Source organism: Periplaneta americana, chromosome 7 (assembly GCF_040183065.1).
Source record: "Periplaneta americana isolate PAMFEO1 chromosome 7, P.americana_PAMFEO1_priV1, whole genome shotgun sequence".
Classification (NCBI taxonomy): Eukaryota; Metazoa; Arthropoda; class Insecta; order Blattodea; family Blattidae; genus Periplaneta; species Periplaneta americana.
The window spans coordinates 157,457,700-157,483,031 of record NC_091123.1 but is presented as its reverse complement, the minus strand read 5'-3'; the positions used below and the strand labels follow the sequence as shown (position 1 = coordinate 157,483,031).

The 25,332-nt window shown below is 36.6% G+C and overlaps 1 protein-coding gene and 1 non-coding gene across 4 annotated transcripts in view; one reads left to right on the top strand and one right to left on the bottom strand.

Annotated features, from left to right (window-relative positions):
• Positions 1-25,332, bottom strand: part of LOC138703637 (acetylcholinesterase-like) — a 2,088,928-nt gene that overhangs the window by 1,352,352 nt on the left and 711,244 nt on the right. The gene's annotated exons all lie outside the window — the stretch shown is intronic.
• On the top strand, positions 6,009-6,081 carry TRNAH-GUG (transfer RNA histidin (anticodon GUG)). The gene has a single exon. It is a non-coding gene; the product is annotated as a tRNA-His (tRNA).

The following is a 25,332-nucleotide window of genomic DNA, read 5'->3' as shown; positions in this document are numbered from 1 at the left end:
TTAATTGACGTATCTTGTTTCAAGTACTCTCGAATTGTCTCTGCAGTTGTTAAAAAATGTCCTTCCTTGCAACAGAGCAAAGTTGTCTTTTGAAAATTTGAAAATGATATTTACAATTTATTATAACAAGGCATAGGAGTAATAATTGCTTCATCAACAAAACATAGCATTAATTGAAAATGCCATTTCATTTCCTTTTACATTTTGTTGAACGTTTAATGATACTGTATTAGGCTATGTTGTAAACATTGTAGTATTTTGCATATATAGTAAATACTGTAATATACGTTGTATACATATTATCATATTTCATGATATTGTAAATAAAGGTTTTAATTTAACACGCTCCTGACAGAAAAACACACATATTCAGAGGCGAGTTCCATAGAGAAGACAACTATCAGCCATCAATATTTCCACTGACACGCGAGGACGCAGAGATTGATATTTAATTATGTATATTTGTAATGTTGTTTATTGGTGTCTTGTGCGTTGCCAAGAAAAACACATGTAGTTCAAAATGAAATGCAGATTATGTATGTAGACCACTATATGTCATTAAACTATAACAATGGTTTATTCTGAAATACGTTTACAGCACGTTGCATGTAAGTTTGTATGAAGTGGACTGTACTCGTCCGTCCATGCTCTGTGACGCAGCTCGCTCGACAATCACTGAGTTACGAATATCAATAGTACGTTTCACCATTCGTTATAATACTCCAAATCCCTTTCCCTGCATTAAATATTCAATTTGTTTATTCTGAAATACGTTTACAGCACGTTGCGTGTAAGTTTGTATGAAGTGGACTGTACTCGTCCGTCCATGCTCTGTGACGCAGCTCGCTCGACAATCACTGAGTTACGAATATCAATAGTACGTTTCACCATTCGTTATAATACTCCAAATCCCTTTCCCTGCATTAAATATTCAATTTGTTTATTCTGAAATACGTTTACAGCACGTTGCGTGTAAGTTTGTATGAAGTGGACTGTACTCGTCCATGCTCTGTGACGCAGCTCGCTCGACAATCACTGAGTTACGAATATCAATAGTACGTTTCACCATTCGTTATAATACTCCAAATCCCTTTCCCTGCATTAAATATTCAATTTGTTTATTCTGAAATACGTTTACAGCACGTTGCGTGTAAGTTTGTATGAAGTGGACTGTACTCGTCCATGCTCTGTGACGCAGCTCGCTCGACAATCACTGAGTTACGAATATCAATAGTAAGTTTCACCATTCGTTATAATACTCCAAATCCCTTTCCCTGCATTAAATATTCAATTTGTTTATTCTGAAATACGTTTACAGCACGTTGCGTGTAAGTTTGTATGAAGTGGACTGTACTCGTCCATGCTCTGTGACGCAGCTCGCTTGACAGTCGCTGAGCTACGAATATCTATACTACGTTTCAACCATTCTTTATAATACTCCAAATCCCTTTCCCTAATCATAACTCATTCACAGACAGCCAAATCAGCACCCGTACTGAAACTGAGTTACTGAAACAAAAGCTGATATGCTGTTGCAGGTCTGTATAGTCCTGATGCGTTTCCCTCCAAGGCGATTCACTCCCTCCAGGTAGGGGAATAGAAAGTGCACAGCACACAGGGACTACTGCACAATGTGCACGGTTTTGGCATGCCTGATCTAGAATATTGGGATCGCAGCAGTGAATGTCTTGCGGGTTTATCGGCAACCTCCCGCCAAGGAGTATTACAGAAATGAAAACGGACATTTTCCCCGAATTTTAACGTACCACGTTAGAAATGCAATGGTTAAAGAGAGAGAGAGAGAGAGAGAGAGAGAGAGAGAGAGAGAGAGAGAAAGAAACCATTACATTTAATTTCCTTCAGAGAAATGAATGCCAATTTTATATTTCAAAATTTGACTACAAAAAAGGATACATTATCTTATCAGCTGGAAGATGCAATATTTCTCCTGCTGAGACTGAAGTTTAATGTAGTGAATAGGCCTACATTTCTAGAAACACTTCACCCTTCTTAAAAATACAGTCATGTTAAGAAAAAATAAAAACAAATAGAAATGAGTGACAAACTAGAAATAAATATAGGTCAGTATTATAGGATTACGTTTCTCAGAACTAACAAAACAGCTAAATTGCGTCAAAAGGACATGAACAAACATTATATTGAGTAGACCTCCACAAGAGATAAATATCTAATGCCACGGAATCTCATTTACATTTGAAGATCTGTAGTTAACAGGCCAATATCCAAACAAACAGTTCTAACAAAGCAGTGGGTCTATTTGCACATACATCACTGACCTAACTGGTCTAGAGATCTTCATCAGCTCTTCTCTCAGAAGCTGAACTTTGAACTTCTCGCCTCGCTGTGGAGAAGTTAAGACCCATGCATTACTAATGGAGCTCTGATCCTCTGCGATTTTCTCTGCACTGACAAAGTGTCTACATTGCCGACAAGTAATACACTCCGAGGAAAAGGAGCAGTGAAGTCTGTTAACACACTGCGTTCCCTTGATTTACACTGATAGTATAATATATTCATGCTAAAAGTTATTTATTGCAGAAAGGTAAATTAGGCCCTACTAAAATATGAAGAGGCCTAATTAACAAACATTTTTAGTAAAGTTAGGTACATTTTCAGACTGTTGTACGTTGCTTAGAAAGTATGCATTTCACGTCAATAACCACAATTCTAAGCTATTTCTGCGACTTAATATAACCGATATTATATATTTACTTAATGTCTAATAAAAATTGATCAAAACCTTAATAATAATAATAATAATAATAATAATAATAATAATAATAATAATAATAATAATAATAGTAAACTGCCCCGCATTGAGGGTAGCCCTTACGGACTCAGTATATCCTCAAAAAAATTATTATACATATGTAAACATAGATATAAAAAATTTTAAAGAAGGGAAACAAAGAAAAGGGTGTGAAAAATTACAATTGCTATTAATGTGGCACCATGTGATTATTCAGGATTTGGCAGGATTTTTTTAACACAATTATCACAATGTCATCTGTCAGAGATGTTGGCACGGCAAATCGAAATTCTTAAAAAAAAAGCTGGTATAGTCCCTCGAGCACCTATGAGCTTGCCGAATACCTCAACGTGAATTAAGGAATATTTCAGCTTGAAATAGTTGACTGTAGGCTAACAGATCGACTTCTTCTCAAGGTGGACTTCGGCTGACATGACATTCTACTTTAAAACGTATCGTGGGGTCCACAATGATGCCCTGTTTAGTGTCAGCATTGTACGCTAAAATATCTACTCGTCTCGTTGACCCATTTTCAGCTAGAGAGCAGATTTCTTCTTCTACTATCCAGCCCTCATTTCTTAATGCGGCAGCAATTTTGGATCGTACAAGATGATGTCTAGAGTTCCTCAAGAGCAATCCCTGTTCACAGAATCCCAAGACGTGTGCTAAAGTTTCAATCTCCGGGCAGCTATGTCTGCACCGGGTACCGTCGAGAGATCTGCCGGGGAACGGAACGAACAGCTCCTAAATTTTCTGTCATTTTCAGGCTAGATATCCATTCACTAGTCGAAAATCCTTTCTTGTTTGCAATCCAACTGTTGGCGGCTGTAACTTCGCTATACATCTCAACACCTTTTCCCCGTCCTGAAAGGATCTTCCATGATTCATATTCACGACCTCGCAATTCTTCTCGAAAATTTCTAATTGTAGCTTTAGTAAAGTCTTCGGGAAAAGAAAGGCAGAGGGAATCACACGACGATTTGAGTTCGACATCTGTCTCATCATGTTAACATGCGGATTATCTGCTATGATTAATGATAGATAGATGTTACAATGTTGAAGAAAAGCTTCCCACGAAGCGCGTATTAACTGAAGTCCTTTTACTTATCACCCTAAAACAGAAGTTCACCACTATAATATAAGGTACAATTATTGTCTTTCAGAAGCTAGAGTTAGATTAAGTAATTCCAAAAAATGGTTCAATTCTATTGCTATAACAATGTTTAATAAATTACCACAAAAGGCGCATGATGCAAGTTACCGTATTGACCCGAATATAAGCCGCACTTTTTATCCAATTTTCAACTTCAAAAAATCAGGGTGCGGCTTATATTCGCTACCTACGCTTTCACGTACAATGTGCTGTTTAAAAATTACATCATGCTCATTTGAAACAATACTAACTTTTACCTGGCGTTAATTTAATTATTGTTTCGTAAACTTGTACATTTCAGCTCAGTTTCAGTAAGAAGTTGGATACTGGTGAGAAAGCCTATTTCACGCCGATATGAATGATCATTTAGAGCGAAAAGCATCATCAAGCCAAGGAATTCGAGGTGGTTACGATGCAAGCTTAAAACTTGCAGTTGTGCGTTATGCAAAACCACAACCAACAGAGAGGCCTGAAGTATGGATTGGACGAATCTAATGTGCGACGTTGGGTTGCTTCAGAAGAAAATGGAAAAAAGCAGTTTCAACGAGAAAATCGTTCAGGGGACCAAAATGTGGCAAATATCCGGAACTTGAAGCTAGGATTCTTTCCTAAGTGCAAGATGAGGGGAAATATGGGATGCCTATCTCACGAGGAATAATACAACTGAAGGAAATAGTGAGAGTGAGAATGATAATATGAATACTGGCAGTGATGAGAGTGAATAAGACAATAGTGATAATGTGTTAGATGCCAGTGTTCTGTACCATACGTTAGGAAACAATATTTACATGTAAATACAAGAAAATAAATGTTTCTTCCTTTAATTCGGATGCGGCTTATATTCGTGCATAAACTTTTTTCTTTTTCCCCCTCGGATATTAAAGGTGCGGCTTATATACGGGGGGCGGCTTATTTTCGAGCCAATACGGTATATACAATTTAAATCTGTTTTGTATAACTGGCTAATCAACCATCCATTCTATAGTATTAGTGAATTTCTTGTCTCCACTGTAAATGTATTCCAAATTTATTTATAAGCTGCATTGCTCTGTATTATTACGATTATTATTAGTATTGTTTATTGTTATTATCATACCAATATTGTTACTTCATTTGTATTGTTGTAGTCATCTGTTTTTACATTTTATGTCAAATATTATTTTATATCTCTTGTAATTTAGTATATTTTATGTCTATTGCAATAAACTGTTGTTCATGACATTAATAAACGATTGATTGATTGATACTTATGGCTTTGAGGAAGCCGGAGGTTCATTGCCGCCCTCACATAAGCCCGCCATCGGTCCCTATCCTGTGCAAGATTAATCCAGTCTCTACCATCATATCCCACCTCCGCATGATCTCCGCTATGTATTGCGGGCTACATTTTCTTTGACATAATTTTTGCCGACTACTGGCGTAGGTGTTAAATGGGAATTCTTGTCGAACACAGTAACTGTAAATTCAAGCATGAAGTACAGAAGTTATAAGCTAAATGTACTTGTTTCTTTCTTACATTTTCTTTTTTTTTTATCTGTTTTAAAACATCTTCAACTTCAACCATTGATTTTGTTTTGCAAAGGAAGAATTAAGCGTAAACAAAAACTAAAGCTACACGTAATCTTTCAAGTGATTAGTGCTGTTTTCAACGCTGTATATTACATTCCTGCACTAATCTTTGAACAAAGGTCATGTCCTTCAAACTGCTAGCATCAGCTAAATGTAGGGGAGAGTTGGGTGGTATCGGAAATCGGGTAATATCGGACAGTGAGTTTTTTTCATCTACCACCAGATAATAATACCTGAATGACATGGTTACGTTTCTGTGATGTCGCATACAGAAACGTAACCATGTCATTCAGAATATTATAGATTTATTAATGTGTCCTACAGAATAATATCTGTAATATTGACAATTAATATTTGAGGAGAAAAATTCGCCAAAGAAGTCACTCAACTGAGTGCGCTCCTAATATAATGGCAGTTGACATTGGACATATACGTCAACATATATGCCTAACTTGGAGTCAGGCCACAAAGGGAATCATTGAAGGAGGAGGATTCGATCCGGTACTGTGGATTGAATTCGGCGTAGCTCAGTGGTCAGAGCGCTTGGTACGTGGAACCAAGGACCCGGGTTCGATCCCCGGCGCCGGAGCGAATTTTTCTCCTCAAATATTAAATGTCATTCAGGTGGTATGTGAAAAAAAACTCACTGTACGATATTATCCGATGTCCGATACTACCCAACTCTCCCCTACTTGTTTCTTCCTTACATTTTCTTTTTTTTTTTTTTATCTGTTTTAAAACATCTTCAACTTCAACCATTGATTTTGTTTTGCAAAGGAAGAATTAAGTGTAAACAAAGTCTAAAGCTACACATAATCTTTCAAGTGATTAGTACTATTTTCAACGCTGTATGTTACATTCCTCCATGAATGGTGGGTCCCTATCACCACGGCATGGCGCGTCCTCAGGTTGCGGATAGAGGAGACGGCCTCCAGATATGGAGGGTAGCTGCGAATATATTGAATAAGCAGTCATGGACAGCCGATAAGAGGTGGTCCTCCAGCTTGGGGGTTGGGCGAAGGGCTAACAACCCATCACCGTAAAAAAACAGCTTGTTACGAATCCCTACAATAAGCCTCGGAATAGGACTGATTCTCTGGCACGACCACGGCAAAGGAATGAAGTTACAGGAGAATGGAGAAAGCTGCACAACACAGAACTGCACGCATTGTATTCTTCACCTAACATAATTAGGAACTTAAAATCCAGACGTTTGAGATGGGCAGGGCATGTAGCAAGTATGGGCGAATCCAGAAATGCATATAGAGTGTTAGTTGGGAGACCGGAAGGAAAAATACCTTTTGGGAGGCCGAGGCGTAGATGGGAGGATAATATTAAAATGGATTTGAGGGAGGCGGGGTGTGATGATAGAGACTGGATTAATCTTGCACAGGATAGGGACCGATGGCGGGCTTATGTGAGGGCGGCAATGAACCTTCGGGTTCCTTAAAAGCCATTTGTAAGTAAGTAAGTTAGTATGTTACATTCCTGCACTAATCTTTGAACAACGTTCGTATCCTTCAAACTGCTGGCATCAGTCGATCCAAACGAGGCAGTACAAAGCTAACGGGTTGGCGTTCAGTGTCCTAAATCAATTACTGATACATTTGATGTTCCATTTTAGAGGAACGTTCCGCAAAGTACGCTAAAAGTAAAAGCGTCGTAAAATAGTCAATTCGCCTGCGCGCAGCACAGAAGTTGCCTTTCCCACTCCGTTTTATAGGCGGGAGAAATCGTGAGAGGTGACGGGCGGGCGGCTACCACGGTCGAACGCAACGCGATGCTGATTATTGCCTTCGTCCTTGTAGGTCGGCCACCCCGCAGAACACGCTATCGGCATGTGACACACATAGATAGGGAGGCAGTCTGTCAGTGGAGCAGCGTAACACGCCCAGTCACGGCAGCAAATAGCGATAGACGCAAACACTCCAAAAACTTTGAGGAAAAAAGGAAGTAAAGTTATTCCACGTCTTTAAAAGTGATTCGCGGCTATTACATTCCATACATTTTTATAGCAGGTTACAAGTCCACCCTAGATGATTAACATGCACTTCTTTGGCGGGCAGCATTTCGGCTAAACCTACAGAAGACCCAGGTTCGATTATCACTGGTAAGCATTTTAAAACTTTTTTTTTTTTTTTTTTTTCGTGGGCAAATAGGTGTGACTGTTATTTCTCTTAGTTAAGGCCATGTCATCGTCGTCTTCTTAACATGTATTACGCCGAGTGTCCTGTTACAGTCTCAAACTATAGTCGCGACGCTGTTATTCCCGGCGTGACTCCTCCTCTTTGCTCACGTCTTAAGAAGTGAAGGCTCTATAAAATCTAGGTAGGTATTATTGTTCGCCATTTTTGTTCTTTCGTTGCCGAGCTACCATACGAGGAATTTGGATTAGTATTTATTTATTTAACCTGGTAGAGATAAGGCCGTCAGGCCTTCTCTGCCCCTCTACCAGGAGATTCCAACTACAATATCAACAATAAAATTACAATTAAGTTAGTATTAAATTTACAATTACAATTACAATTACAAATAATATTACAATTAGTATTAAATTTACAATTACAATAAAATCAAAGTACGAAAAGATTACCTGAATAATTAAAGCTAGATAATTTATCATAGAGAAACAAAGAATATTTTATATTTACTGAATTACAAATTAAATCTAGAATAACAAAATTGATCTATTTGCCACACCGTTAAACATTATCATGTCGTAGCTCCTATGATAATAAATCAAACGCATTGTAATTCAGCAAATAATTGAGCGGCAAATAAAGTCTTCGTGTGCTTTCTGCGAACGCCAACGAAAGAGCCAAAATGGCGGGCGATTATATTAAGTATTTATAGAGCCTTAAGAAATGAATCAGCGAATCACAAGACGCACACGTTTAAATGTAGCCGACCTGCAACGCGATTGGCTGCCGGAAATTAGAGCGACGGGACTATAGAATGTCAGTACATCTCTTCTTCGGACGGCCTAGAGATCTTTTGCCATGCAGATGGTAATGAAACAGTGCTTTTGGAATTCTGCATCTATCCATTCGTTCGAGATAACCCTTCCACTGAAGTTGATACTGTATTTGCTGATGAACTGCATAATGGGTTCTATTTGAAGTTCTTGCATTATGTCCTCCTTTTTTATGATCCCAGCGAGTATATCCAGCTGTTGCTCTCATGAACCTCAGATTTCTTCTTTATTAGGTTTCCTATCGATATGGACAAAATCACGATTGTATTCGCAATAGTTACCGAATAACAGATTGTTAAACAATGAAAAAATAGTACATTATGCAACGAGCCTATAATGGTAGTAATTAAGACGCGAGTATGTTTGTTTATGAAACGAGCGCAAGCTCGTTTCATAATTTTCATACGAGCGTCTTAATTACCATTATAGGCAAGTTTCATACGACTTTTTATGCTCGACCATATTTCTAACTTGAAATTATTCATAAGTATTCATGTTATGGTTATCGAAGTGAGGAGCGGAACTGACCTTCTAAATTGTGAGATGTGCGCAGAGGCGAAAGTATTGATTTTTTCCGAGGAACGAATGTCATTGACCTTGATATAATGTATAGAATAACATGAACATTAGTCTTGATATAACCTGGAAATTGATTTAGAATTGAAAAACGAGATGACAAATTGAATTTATTTGAATATTATTTACAATTAACGCTAATTATTATAGTAACAGAACATAACCTTCTGCGACAGTATTGGATTTCCAGCCTCCGTGACTTTTCGCTAGTTGTCTTTCGATTGCATATCCGAGAATAATCGATACTTGCGGTTTTATAATGCTACAATGGTGATTTCTCATTGGCTGAACAATTGAACTATAATGAATAGGTGTACGTTAGTGAGGTGCATTAAAGGGCTACTACCAGGTGTATAAATACTACATTTCGGCATGGTAGAGCATAAAACATTTTTTAAAACTACTGTATTTACTTTCCACCAATATATATTGCACTCACCAAACTTAGACGACCCCAGCTCAGAGGAAGGAAATGAAAAAAGTCACATCAACATGCTCTCGACGTTTGTTATGCAGTTGGCCACGTCCGATAAGTGAATTGGTTTATAACAGCGATGCCAATCATAGACGATCTCAGCCCGAGTAGAGAGGTCAGCTTATCTTGCCGCAAGAGATATCTACTAACTTCTCTGTTAAAAAGCATCCTACTTGCCAGAAAGTTCATTCCCAAAATATCCACTGAATACTCGTATATATGCAAGTATGCCTTTAAAAATATGTCAATGGATATGAGCTAATAAAATTCTGTATTTCTTGATGTCACTAATAAATAATAATAATAATAATAATAATAATAATAATAATAATAATAATAATAATAATAATTAGGGCTAGGATTTTGATGAAATTTCATCTTTTTTCTAGTAAGCCGGAAACATAGCTGCTTTAGTATTCATATGTTATGTGATAAACGGAGTGTTTTAAGACATATTTGTTAGGGAATTTTATGCATTTTTGCCTGTTTCAACTCATAAGAGCATCTTTTGTTTTATTCGGTCATTTTTAGGCATTTTCATTAATTTTTGCCATAAATCCCCATTATTAATGTAAAATAATGTTTATTTTGTTTGATATTTTCTTTACATATTTCGTTTTTCTACACAAATATTGCCTTTTAACATAGTACACCCCATTTAATGGCTCAGTCCAACCACCACTTCAATATAGACTCCTCTACACCTGCTAATTCCGGATAAGAGTGGCCTTATGGGAGACTTCATGGAAACTAAAAATAAAGTAAATCCATGGCGCTACAGCCCATGAAGGGCCAAGACCGACCAGCTGACTGCTGACCTCACGTCCACATACTGACACAGAGGTGAACGATCACACATGGAAACTACATCAAGTAAAATAATTAATTAAAGTGTACTACTTAGAAAAAAATATGTAAAATTTAATGTAATTACTAGTCTAAATATTAAGTAGGCCCCTAGTACAAAACCTCTTTTTCTACTAAGCCAATTATGTAAGATCAATTTTAAGGACATTTTTTAAAGATTTTTAAATCATAAATGCATTTTAGGACTTTTTTCATGATTTATAGGTCATCAAAATCCTAGCCATAATAATAATAATAATAATAATAATAATTTGCCACATCGAAAAATTTAATTGTCAAAAGTACAACATTCCCCCATAAGGATATACATAAATATACTTGGACTTCTCCAGATGAATTGACACACAACCAAATAGATCACATCTTGATAGATAAACGGAGACATACTAGTATAGTAGATATTCGAACTTTCAGGGGTGCAGACTGTAATTCTGACCATTATTTGGTGATTGGAGAATTAAGAGATAGATTATCAGTAGCCAAGCGAGTAGAGCAACAAGTTAATATTACTAAATTCAATATTTTGAAATTAAAGGACGAGGAAGCTAAGCAAAATTATCAGGTCGAAATTTCAAATAGGTTTGCAGACTTTAGAAAGTTCCGACGAAGTTGAGAAAGAATTAGATGTTAATAGCGTGTGGGAAAATATCAGAGATAGTATCAAAATTGCAGCTGAGCAGAGCATAGGTTATTATGAAACTAAGAAAAAGAAACCGTGGTTTGATTAAGAATGTTGCATGGTAGTAGAAAGAAGGAAACAGGCAAAATTGAAATTCTTACAGGATCCAGTTGAAGGGAAGAGAGATAATTATTTCAATGAAAGACGGGAAGCAAGTCGTACACTTAGGAATAAAAAGAGAGGTTACTTGAAGGAAAAACTGAATGAGGTAGAAACAAATAGTAAGAATAAAAACATTCGAGATTTATATAAGGGTATAAAGGAATTTAAGAACGGATATCAGCCAAGGGTAACGTTATCAAGGATGAGAATGGTGACTTGCTTGCAGACTCTCCATCAATCCTAAACAGATGGAAAAACTATTTTGCGCAACTACTAAATGTACATAGGCCAAATAGAAATGATCGGAACGAAATTGAAATACAAACTGCTGAGCCATTTATACCCGAACCCACGCTTTCAGAAGTCGAATTTGCGATAGAAAATCTGAAAAAGTACAAGTCTCCATGTATCGATCAAATTCCAGCAGAATTAATACAGAGGGTGGAAGTGCATTATATAGCGAAATTTATAAACTTGTACTTGCTATTTGGGAAAAGGAAATTGTACCAGAACAATGGAAGGAGTCCATAATTGTACCTATTTTTAAAAAGGGGGACAAAACCAACTGTGGTAACTTTCGAGGAATATCACTTTTGTTGACGTCGTACAAAATTTTGTTGAATATTCTTTTGAGGAGATTAGCTCCGTACGTAGATGAAATTATTGGGGATCATCAGTGCGGTTTTCGGCGTAATAGATCGACTATTGATCAGATTTTTTGTATTCGACAGATAATGGAGAAAAAATGGGAGTATAAGGGTACAGTACATCAGTTATTCATAGATTTCAAAAAGGCATATGACTCGGTTAAGAGGGAAGTATTATATGATATTCTTATTGAATTTGGTATTCCCAAGAAACTAGTTCGATTAATTAAAATGTGTCTCAGTGAAACATACAGCAGAGTCCGTATAGATCAGTTTCTATCTGATGCTTTTCCAATTCACTGCGGGCTAAAGCAGGGAGATGCACTATCACCTTTACTTTTTAACTTTGCTCTAGAATATGCCATTAGGAAAGTTCAGGATAACAGGCAGGGTTTGGAATTGAACGGGTTACATCAGCTTCTTGTCTATGCAGATGACGTGAATATGTTAGGAGAAAATACACAAACGATTAGGGAAAACACGGAAATTTTACTTGAAGCAAGTAAAGCGATCGGTTTGGAAGTAAATCCCGAAAAGACAAAGTATATGATTATGTCTCGTGATCAGAATATTGTACGAAATGGAAATATAAAAATTGGAGATTTATCCTTAGAAGGGGTGGAAAAATTCAAATATCTTGGAGCAACAGTAACTAATATAAATGACACTCGGGAGGAAATTAAACGCAGAATAAATATGGGAAATGCGTGTTATTATTCGGTTGAGAAGCTCTTATCATCCAGTTTTCTGTCCAAAAATTTGAAAGTTAGAATGTATAAAACAGTTATATTACCTGTTCTTCTGCATGGTTGTGAAACTTGGACTCTCACTCTGAGAGAGGAACATAGGTTAAAGGTGTTTGAGAATAAGGTTCTTAGGAAAATATTTGGGGCTAAGCGGGATGAAGTTACAGGAGAATGGAGAAAGTTACACAACACAGAACTGCACGCATTGTATTCTTCACCTAACATAATTAGGAACATTAAATCCAGACGTTTGAGATGGGCAGGGCATGTAGCACGTATGGGTGAATCCAGAAATGCATATAGAGTGTTAGTTGGGAGACCGCAGGGAAAAAGACCTTTGGGGAGGCCGAGACGTAGATGGGAGGATAATATTAAAATGGATTTGAGGGAGGTGGGGTGTGATGATAGAGACTGGATTAATCTTGCTCAGGATAGGGACCGATGGCGGGCTTATGTGAGGGCGGCAATGAACCTTCGGGTTCCTTAAAAGCCATATGTAAGTAAGTAAGTAATTAATAATAATAATAATAATAATAATAATAATAATAATAATAGGTATATTCCCCGATACTTTCAATACTTTTCTGATAACATAATTATAATAATTTCACTCAATACTAGTTTTAAAAATAAGAATATCTTGATTTTATTAAGAGAAACTATAGTACCGTATACATTTTTATGCAACATAAAGTCAGCTTTAATGAGCTTAAACGCGAAGATATGCTACACTAATATAAATATTATGAAATATTATGCTGATCAAAAATAGGAAGAGGAATTGGTTGGGTCACTGGCTGAGAAGAAACTGGCTACAGAAGGATACACTGGAAGAAATGGTGTACGGGAGAAGAGTTCGGAGCAGAAGGAGATATCAGACGATGGACGACATTACGATATGTGGATCATAAGCTTAAATGTTGATGATTCGTGGAGATAATTAATCAGCAATTAATTACTGCCAATGGAAAAATATATGCAAATGCATGAACTTTCAGGTCCTATTAATGGCGGTAACCAAGATAATAATGGCACTGACAAAGAAACAACTGATGATAATTATGATTTATGACAAGAACATCCATTAAGACGAGGATAATGATTTGCTAACTGAATCTCCGACGGGTATTACAAATTTCGAAATAAGAATTAAAGTGTATTGAAAAACACTTAATCAATAGGAGGTACAGTACAAGAGGTGCTGTTTAGCATTAGACACATCCTCCAGTTTCTTTCCACGTCTTACAAATTTCAGTTCTCTTATTTGTCTGAGTGTTGTTTTCCACAGCTTTGTACTTTGCATAGGAATTGCATTTCAGCGGGTTGAATTTAATGACCAACCCTTTTGCGTCGTAACCCAGTTTTTACTACTATAAAAGTTTGCAGATGTGGTCATGAATTTATAACACCTCACTTTTATATCCTTCCTTCTCTTTTAATGGTCAACGGCCAGTCACAACCCCTGGAACCTAAGGCAAGGCAGTAAATACAATTAATGTGACCGGACGGTTGCGTTCCACAACATTCTCACACCTACAATACAATAAAATTATCTCTTTCATGTTTATCTCTACATTTAAATCGCAACACAAATTACCATTTCTTAATTGATGCCCTTCGTTTATGTGTACATTATGTCAGCGACCCGGACCCATAGACATTTGTTGTGTCAGGAGTCTTTAGCACCGCTACTTTCGAAGGAGGGATAGATGAAGGAGTCCCGCATGTTATATTTACGTCATTCGGAGTGAACTGTAAGTAGTGGTATTTATTCCATATTTATAAATCCTCTTTTACATAGAGTATATTAGGGTTATAATTTAAACTAATCATAACAAATTGAAACTTATAGACTAATGATGACAATAAATATACATTTATAGACATATCATATCATATAGACACACATATTAATACTTACTTACTTATGGCTTTTAACCCTTTGAAGCACAGTGGTTACAGTACGTAACCACCTTTTAAATTTGAGTTTCTCGCCTACTTACAGAGTGGTTTTTATTTCAAAACTACTGCGCTGCGTTCACTGATCCTTAGTAACTGTAGAATAATTTTATTTTCCCTATATTTGTGTTGCTGAGCCTGTTCATTAAGATGGCCGATGTTGTTGTGTATAGTTGGGGTGTGGAAGACTCTCTACGTGTTTTTATTTCAGTTGTATGAGCTAAAATATCACAGTTACGTAAGTTTCTATTTAGTATTATTTGTCTTTCGGTCTTTTATAACATATTTCAGTAACAAGATTGTAATTTCTTCGACACATGTGGCGTCAATATAGAAATAATGTGGTGGTTTGAAAAGGTAACCACTACGCAAACAGGGTAGTTATGCTTACCATATCCAACAAAATTTTCCATTTTCATATCAGCTTATTCATCATGGCTACAAGGAAGAGATGGTTGGTGACAATCACAAAGTGTTTTTGACAATTTTTTCACAAGTTTGAATCTGATGATCTCTAGGCAGAAAAATATGTATGCATGTGGCACAGTTAGACATGGGCGTATTGATTTACCACACGACGAAAGAAAAGATCGCGACCTCAAACATGGTGAGAGTGATAGCCGTACGTCATATGCTGGAGTGTCCTGGCTCAAGTGGAAGGATAGAAGATCCATTCTTTTCCATTCTAATTACCACGATCCATCTATTGTCGCCACTGTTTCAAGGAAAGAGAAGAATGGAACAACCACTGAAATTGCTAGTCCACAATTCCTGAAGGACTACAACAAACATATGGGTCATGTTCACAAAGCTGATGTGTTGAAGTCTTTGTACGAGATTGATAGAAAATGCAGAAGATAATGGCACAGTATTTTTTGGTATTTTCTTGATGTCGCTGAGACTAATGCCTTCTTGGTATATTCATTGCGAGATGAAGGTGCAGAACTGACTCTGAAGAATTTCAGGTTGGCTGTTGTTGATGGTCTGTCCCAGCTAATATTCCAAAACATAGAAGGAGAAAGACAGTACTAAAATCTGTGCACCACTTCAAGCCAACGGTCCCATATGAGAAAAGATTCGACAAGGTGGCACATATGCCTGTGTGTCGATCTTCAAGAAGCTGTGCTTATTGTAGCACTGAAGTTCAACCACACGGGAGTAAATGGACCTGCAACACTTGTGGAGTGGCACTTTGCTTTACTGAGACCAGAAACTGTTTCCTTTCGTATCATTCACAATAAGTCTGAAGGCCTTGTGTTCTGCAGTATTGCATAGTAGTTTTACCATGAAACCACCCATTTTCTGTGTCAAAAATAGAAGTTTTTCAAATTTTTAAAATTTGAGGTACTTCTCTTAGACAAATAAAAGATTAATTTCATTGCAAACACAATTTTTTATTTCCCTCCCAAATGCGTGCATCAAAGGGTTAAGGAAACCGAAGGTTTATTGCCGCCATCAGTCCCTATCCTGAGCAAGATTAATCCAGTCTCTACCATCATATCCCACCTCCCTCAAATCCATTTTAATATTATTCCCCATCTACGTCTCGGCCTCCCCAAAGATCTTATTCCCTCCGGCCTTCCAACTAACACACTGATGCATTTCTGGATTCGCACATATGTGCTACATGTCCTGCCCATCTCAAACGTCTGCATTTTATGTTCCTAATTATGTCAGGTGAAGAATACAATGCTTGCAGTTGTGCGTTATGAAACTTTCTCCATTCTCCTGTAACTTCATCCCTCTTAACCACAAATATTTTCCTAAGCACCTTATTCTCAAACACCCTTAATCTCTGTTCCTCTCTCAAAGTGAGAGTCCAAGTTTTACAACCATAAAGAACAACCGGTATATAACTGGTTTATAAATTCTAACTTTCAGATGTTTTGACAACAGACTGGATGATAAAAGCTTATTATTACTATTAAAATCTTGGTCATTCCTTAAATTTTAAAGTCATATTTTCAGAAATTTAAGGCCATTTTATAAGTCATTTCTCTGTGATTTTTAGGTCACCAATCTTCGACCCCTAATAATAAAAGATTGAAAGAATTTTAATTTTATCTTTAAATGTGCAGAAATGTGATACGAACAAATATAACTTTTCGCTTTCCAAAAGAATTTTACAGTATTACATTTTATCGAATCAAATTTCTGCACATTCAAAGGACAAAACAAACGAAGTATGCTAAAGAAGTCCTTCAAAACTGTTTTGTTGAAGAAAATCCTTCAAGAACGAACCTCAGATATCTAGGGCAGAAGTTATGAGCTCTCAGAAAATATTGGGGCCAAGAAAATGTTTAAATTTCATTACACTACATTTTGTTCTCAACTTTACTGACGTCACTACATCTCCGTTGTAGTAATTTACGGGGCTGATCTTTCCAGTGGACATTCATAAGCTCCTTTTTATAGGACGTGGCCTTATTTGCGTGTGATCAGAGCTTTCCCAGGACGAGCAGGATTACTGCATAAACCCTGGATTTACATCCCAGAATTAGTTCCATCCTGATCGAGTTTACTTGAATAGAACGTGGGATATGGCCATTGTGAAGACTTCACGAATACAACCCCCGTGATTGGCTGGACTAGAAATCGCTTACGACAAGCAATATTCTTGATAAGTTTCTGAAATAGCATTCCAATTTCGACAGTTTACTTTACTACAAATATTAGCCTACTTACCCGACACGGTTACAGGGTTACAGGGCTTTAATTATTGTTGGTTCGAGTCTTGACTAGGGCAGAGAACAATCTTCTATGGGGAGTTGGTAGTGATGCCTGTGCAATTAAAGAATTTCAGTACAAAAGTGTAGCTCAACATTTCTAGGCTTTCAGTTTTCATAGTGGAATAAAAATGTATGTATGTATTTATTCACACTGCAATGGGTATATACACGGCGGCGGTAGTAACTAATTACACTCAATAAAGACAACAATAAACACAATTAATAATAATACTAACAATAATTAATAATAATAATAATAACAACAACAACAACAGGGAACATCCTAAATTAAATGAAGCACGATCACTTAAAATAACATTTAAAGTAAATCTAATTTGTACAGTACCTTAAACCTATGTTCGAACTAAAACCCACGAGTATGATATGTTCATATCTGCACAAGTACCTTTCAACACTACACTCATTCGCTATCAACTCACTCACTGCACTGGAACTACGACACATTTCACTGATTCTATCCTGATTTCACTAACACTTCAAAAACATTTCACTGTTCAATACTTTGCACTGCCACTATAAACTATAAAGCTTCACTGACAGGAACACGTTTCACTTACTCGACACACTTCACTGACAGAACATAATTTTTCGCTAATAGAACACTTCAATAACAAAATAACAATTACACTCTTTAAATACTGTGTATAATTATCGTCTATTAGTAAAGTCCTTAAGCCTATTTTTAAATACATTTTTGGTTGTTGGTAAAGCCTTTAGTAAATCTGCAGGTAAAGCATTTCAGTCCCTGATAGTACGATTGAGAAAAGAAAACTTTCCAGTGTCCGTCCTCTGCCTTCTTTCCCTCAATTTATATGAGTGATCGTTTCTTGAAGAGTAATTTGGCAGCTGCAGCCTATTTTTTATTTCTCTCCAGACAGGCTCAACTCTGTATGTTTTGAACAGTGCGCATAATCGAATTCGCGTTTTCCTGTCCTTGAGTGTGTCCTATTTTAATGGTGATTTTTTCAGACAATACTTGAGAGCCCGTTTTTGAATCTTTTCCAGTGTCTTAATATGTTCTAATCTGTAAGGATCCCAACATGCAGCACCATATTCCATTACTGGACGTACTAGTTATTTATACAATAAATCACTCTGAATTCAGTGGTGTAAATTACAATTAATTAGTTTCTTATCCAAATGCAAAAGAAAGGCCCTAACTGATAACCTGTTTTCCCACTTTGCTAAATGTACCTCAATCTTCAGATGCACATTACTTGTTACAATCTTCATTCATATGCCTTGTATTTTTTTAAGTTACCAAGTAATGTATATCATAAATTCTAAAGCAAAATTTAATTTAATATTTCACTCTTAGTGAAAGAGAAAAAAATGAAATTTGACTACCACATTTGCCATTTTCTTCAATGAATATAATTTTTTCCACATACTGTAGAATCTCTCGTATCCGGCAACTGTGGGACAAAACCAGTGCCGAATAACTGATTTTGCCGAATAATTGGAAAATACGTTTATAGGTTATGTAAAGACATACTATACTGCACAAACATTATTTTCCATGCTAAAAATTTATTAATTTCCATACAGATATTTAAAAGTAAAGTTTTGAATACTTCAATATTTATTTTGAGTACTGAATACGGTAATGTACGTTCATCAGTTCATAATTATTGTAATACATAATAGCGTAAAAAATACTAAACTTTTCGTAATTGTCGTATGACAATTTTAAATAGCGGCCATGTGACTTGAAGAACAATGTAGCCAACGTCGCAACTATGAAGATGAATTAGCGCTCGATGATTTGAATCTCTTTAACATATCTTTAATGTCTTCTTGTTTATATATTATACTATCTATCACTCGAATGAAGCTTTTACGCGCTGTAGGAGCAGAGAATTTCACACTTTCCTATTTAGACTCGTCCAACACCCCTTCGAAACGGGCGAGTTCAAGTGGTAAATTTAAAGATATCGTCTCTGCGCATTGTTTGCAAGGCCCAAGTGACAGCTTACCGATGCTACCCGATCTACACAAGGGAAATAACGGGTTTTCTTGTGTATGTTTTCAAGCGTGTACAATGTAAAGAGTAAACAGTATGCGGCATGTGCGATTCACAGAAACCACTCACATCTTCGTCAGACTCTTCCCTTTCGCATGAATTACTTTATTTTTTTTTTGGCCCAGTCAAAAGTGCCGTTGTTTTGGTATTGCCGGTTATTTGGGTGCCGGATACGAAGGATTTTACTATATTCTGTGTGTGATCCTTACAAACCCGTAGGTTTACTCTGTAATACATAGGTTGCAGAAAACACTGTAAAAATTTCATGTAAATACGGAGTGTAACAAAAGTTTCTGGTACAGTGAAAATGTTAGTTTTTTCCAAATATTTGGTGGTAAATATCACATTTTCAGCCAAATTAATAATAAAGGATTGCATCACACCACAATCAAGTAGTACCAACTCCTACACCATAAAATTTGGTCATGCTTCCTGAGAAAATGGAAATTAACAAGAGAATAATTTTAACATACTGTTACAGAAACTTTTGTTACACTCTGTAGATTCAATTATTTAAAAAGCAAAATGCACTTAAGTTTGAAAAATATCAACTTATGGAAAACTGCACTTAAAGAGAAGAAGAAAGTATGTATGGTTTAAAAAAAGGGCGCGTCAGCTACTGTTGCTATTTGCGCCCTTATCTAAAATTATTTCAAAATACAGAGAAAGATGTAGGAATCACATGCGCTGCCAAATTCAAAGAGCCCATTTGAAGGGCCTATCTGCAGAAATACACCCTACAGTATATACATTGTTTTAAGGTGGAAGTTTTGTACTTTTTTCCGAAACACAAAAAAAAAATTGCATTTTTGACCCCTAATCACTATCCAGCATTCTTAATGATAAGTTTTTCGAAATCGTCGCATTTTCATTAAGGAGTTTACAAAATCGTAAGCAAATTAATCAATTTAATTGTTTTTAAATTCACTGGAAAAACTAGTCAATGCTCATCGGAATCTGTTACTGGGTCTCTTGATTTATTAATGCCAGAAATGTGAATGGTTTCTCTGTGTTAATTAGGAGATGGCTAAAATGCATGGTGTTTCGAGCATGAGAAAATGAGATTTATATTAGCTACTAGACATACAGTAGTTGTAATAATGATCCAAAGTTTTATCAGGTTACAGAATTTGATGGAGCTGGTAAATGAATTAATGCATTATTGTCAATTTTAAATAAGGGATGTCTAGTTAATTAATTTAATTCATTTGTCCTAGCAGTCCTTTTGAAATATTTGCAAATTTTACTACTGTAGCATTATGGCGACGCTGTACATTTCACGCATGGAATTCGTGAATATCTCAATCAGCATTTCTCTGAGAGATGAATTATTGAAAGAGGTGGCCATGTTGAGTGGCCAAAGCGCTCTCCGGACTTAACACTAATTAATTTTTCCTATGTCACCATCTTAAAAGTCATGTTTACGAGATACCAGTAGACACTGAAGGAAAACTTGTTGTAAGAATAGAATTGTAATTGCGTACTACGTCATTCATACAATGCTAGCAATGATTAGAATGCGACATTGTTTGCAGAGACGTTGCAACTCCTACATCGAAGTTGGAGACCGCCATTTGAACACTTTTTTACAAATACAGTATATTGTGGGTAACACTATGGATAAAACAGTATGTATGTATGTACGTATGTATGTATGTATGTATGTATGTATGTATGTATGTGTTCATACTGGAAATGGCTACATACCCGGTGGCAGTGGTAAATAATTACACTCAATAATTACAATAATAAACACAATTAATAATAAAATACAAATAATAATTTAATAATAACACTAATAATTAATACTAATAAATAATAATAACAATAATAATAATAACAACAGGGAGCATCCTAAATTAAATGAAGCATGATCACTTAAAATAACATTTAAAATAAATCTAATTTGTACCTTAACCCTATGTTCGAACTAAAACCCACGAGTATTATATATTCATACCTGCACAAGTACCTTTCAGCACTACACTCATTTCACTGACAACTCACTCACTGCACTAGAAATACGACACATTTCACTGATTCTATCCTGATTTCACTAACACTTCAAAAACATTTCACTGTTCAAATACTTTGCACTGCCATTATAAACTATGAAGCTTTACTCAACTGGCACAACACACTTCTTCACTGATACAACACTTCAATAACAAATATCAATTACGCCCTTTGCATAGTGTGTATAATATACTACCATCTATTAGTAAAGTTCTTAAGCCTATTTTTAAATACATTTTTGGTTATTGGTAAAGCCTTTAGTAGGTCTGCAGGTAAAGCATTTCAGTCCCTGATAGTACGATTGAGAAAAGAAAACTTTCCAGTGTCCGTCCTCTGTCTTCTTTCCCTCAATTTATATGAGTGGTCGTTCCTTGAAGAGTAATTTGGCGGTTGCAACCTATTTTTTATTTCTCTCCAGGCAGGCTCACCTCTGTATGCTTTGAACAGTGCGCATAATCGAATTCGCGTTCTCCTGTCCGTGAGTGTGTCCCATTTTAATGGTGAATTATTACGACAAGACTTGAGAGCCCGTTTTTTAATTTTTCTAGTATCTTAATATGTTGTAATCTGTAAGGATCCCAACATGCAGCACCATATTCCATTACTGCACGTGAGTAATAAAATGATAAAGTAGTAAAATTTATGAACACTGAGTTACAAGGGTTATAACAATTAAATTTCGATTAAAATTACTTAATGGCAAAGTGCATCAACATCGGTTAAAAACGCAGTAATCATAGATTACGAAACGACGGTTAAACAGTAACCATGGTTAAAATGTAATTTCTGTGCACCATTCACAATCACCGATTACTTAAACATGGCTAGCTGACACCTCATTTAACCAGAGTAAAGGCTATGATGGTACATTGTTTCTACAAAATGACTAAAGGAAAGCATCCATACTGCTGCAAAGATAATTGTCAACGTCTAAAAACGACTATGCTCACTCCGTTCTACATCGAAATGAACGTGTCCTACATTTTCGCGTTGCATTTGTTTGCCTTTCGGCTGTTATATTTACGAGATGCATTTCTTTATTTTTCAGTGTTGTTAGGTTAAAATCGTACAAAATGGAAAATTGGATGCAAAAATGATTATATCCCAATGTGAGGTTGAAGTATTGATAGACTTACTTACTATATGTAAATATATTATATAAAAAAGAAGTAATATCCATGAAGGAAAAGGATGCAAAAGATGAGTAGGAAAGTGTGTACGATCTAGGATCCCATTTACACCAGAGATTTGTTCATTATCCTAAGATCCATCCATAACCTCTCTTTCTTCAGCCAGTGACATAGAGAAAGAGATATTCGAGTATTCCCTCTTAAAATACAGAAAATAACAGTTACATAGAATCGTAACATAATCAGCCGATCCATAGGAGAAATATGACTGTTTTTGTGTTATATCAAGTGATCCATTTGTAGATTTTGATAAACGAAATCCCTCCTGAAATTTTCTGTCACCTAATTCCTCGTAAGAATTCTCTCTTTCCACTAAAGAAACTTCACGCTCACGCTTTATCCAAGTAATTCAAGTATTGTACAATAATAATCGTCTTTTAAATAAACATGTGTGGCTCTGGCCGCCATTTTGCTTTACTTGTTCTACTAATCACTGGTTATCTTCGTTAACCACTCAAATATGGCCGGTTAGAGATTACTGTAGTTAACCTCCTATTTAAGTCGTAACCGAGGTCGCTCCACTGTAAAATTGCTTAACCACGGGTTAAGTGACAATTTTAACCGGTGGTTACACTAACCGACGTTGATGCACGTGGGCATAAATGTCAAACGGGTTGCCTATTTCCCGATAACATCGGTACAACCAATATTAAGGCTTAGACTTGACTTTCTTGTCCAAAATTACTCTTTATAACACCCTTGACCAATCTTAGAAATTTGGCACGAAATTTACGGAACGGCATAAATTGAAACTTTGTCACCATTTGTACATCCCTGCATTACTGAGTTAATTGTCCACAGTTGATGGATTACATAAACACGAATGTCTCCCAGGGAATGAACGATGAACAACTGGTTTTGAATGCGGAACGAGAAATCTTATTAATGTAATGAGTGTTTCTGTACTTTATTGTTCCAGGAAGGGAATCTGTCGAAAATGGAATGTCAAAACTAATTCCGACAAAAGCCACATTAACTATATTTTACGCGAAGCTCGTAGCAGTCCCTCACTACACTGGGGACGTGATGAATTTGTATCCATAGCGAGCCTTTATTTTTTCGAAAGATTTTGAATGCTGGAAGTAAATGTCATAAGGACAATAAAAATTGTTAGACATAATCTATATTCAGGTTTTATAATATATTTATTGCAGCCAAATGGCCATTTAGATTGCATTTAATTTACTTCTGTTTTTGCGTACTCGCTTATTGATTTTGTTCTTTTGGCGCATAGTTCAATATGATAGCGTTCACATTTCTTGCTGCACAATGTACTAAGGATGGGATAAACTGTTCTTTTTAAGAAACAGTTTCCACTGTAACTGTTTCATGAACGAAGCTGTTCCAAAATAACAGTTTCAAAGAAACAGTTTCATAAGAATATGTTTACAACATCAGTGCCAACTGTTCCATCTGTTTCAACGTCTCATCTGCCTCGGGAACATGTTCCAAAGACCTTGAATGGTCTATAAATCAGCTGTTCAGTGTATTATGACGACGAGTCATTTTTCGTAGGTTACTGTTAAGGGTACAGTATATAATTACATTTCAAAATGAATCGGTTTTAGTAAAAATAATGCATATTACCCAAAGACAGTTTAATAACGATAAGACATCACCCGATGATATTTTTCGCTGTGTATTAATAATTAACACTGTGCAAATTGTACACAATTTCAAGTCACACTGAGTTTGTGTGCACTCGATGTGTGTCTCTGGCGTTTCGTCAGCCCACGCGAGTTGTGTGGGTATAAAAGGGGAAAGTTGAGACGGTGTCGGGTAGAGTTCCCGGGTAGCTCAGTGGCAGAGCGCTGGTACGTTCAACCAGAGGTGCAACATAATATTACATCTACTTTCGATTGGAGGTCAATGATAACGTTACACGAGACCTCTGCAGACAGCAAAGAAGAGGGAAACTGTTTACAAACTGAACTGTTTATCTGTTGGAACCATGTGGAACATTGAAGTGATCACTGGAGCAGTGTAACACTCTTTGGAACAGTTGGAACAGGCTGTTTCGTATCGAAACAGTTTCAATTGTGAAACAGTTTAAAAAAAAACTGTTCCAGCTTTTCTTGCCCATCTCTACAATGTACACACACGAGTCACTCGGGTCGTGGTATGTTCTTGTCTTGCAGATAAGGTGATGGAATCCTTGGACTGCCAGTCTTGTTATTACATGCCTGAGTTCAAAGTTTTCCTTCGTCCATTCTCGGTCTATCATGGCTCCTGTGGCGTAGAATTCTATTGGGGTGGCTTCTCTTTTCTCTCTTAGTGTTGGTAATAGTCGTTCCGAAGAGTTCGTCTTGGGCAGCATCATGTTTGTCCTCAGGTCTTCAGTAAGGAAGGTCTCCCTTGCGAGTAAATCTACAAATCTCGAGCGTGTGTACTTGGAGACTCCCATCGCCTTCTTTAAGTAGGTTGCCTTTACCCCTTCTACTGGGTGCTCAGTTCAAAATGTGTCTTGGCTCGCTGTATGCCGTCATGTGGCTAGCTGATGAGCCTAGAGAATTCAGTCTTCCTACACTTCCGCAGCTCAGGTGTATAATCTAAGAGGCAGAGAAGTTGGCTAGCAAGTACGGCGTTCATTCTGAAGAGTACGTACCGATACGTACGGTAACGCCGGTAGTGGCAGGAATGTGAACTGTTTGGAAATACGTACTGTCGGGATATGGGGAGAGGGTAAAGACGATTACTTACGTACTTGTTGACATTAACTTCGACGGTCAACATGGACACGGAGCATTTGATTTGTGTTGTGGAATGTTACCGTACGCAACCGATGATAACAAATACCCTGCGTACGACTTGCCGGCGCAAAACACAGTTCGAAAGA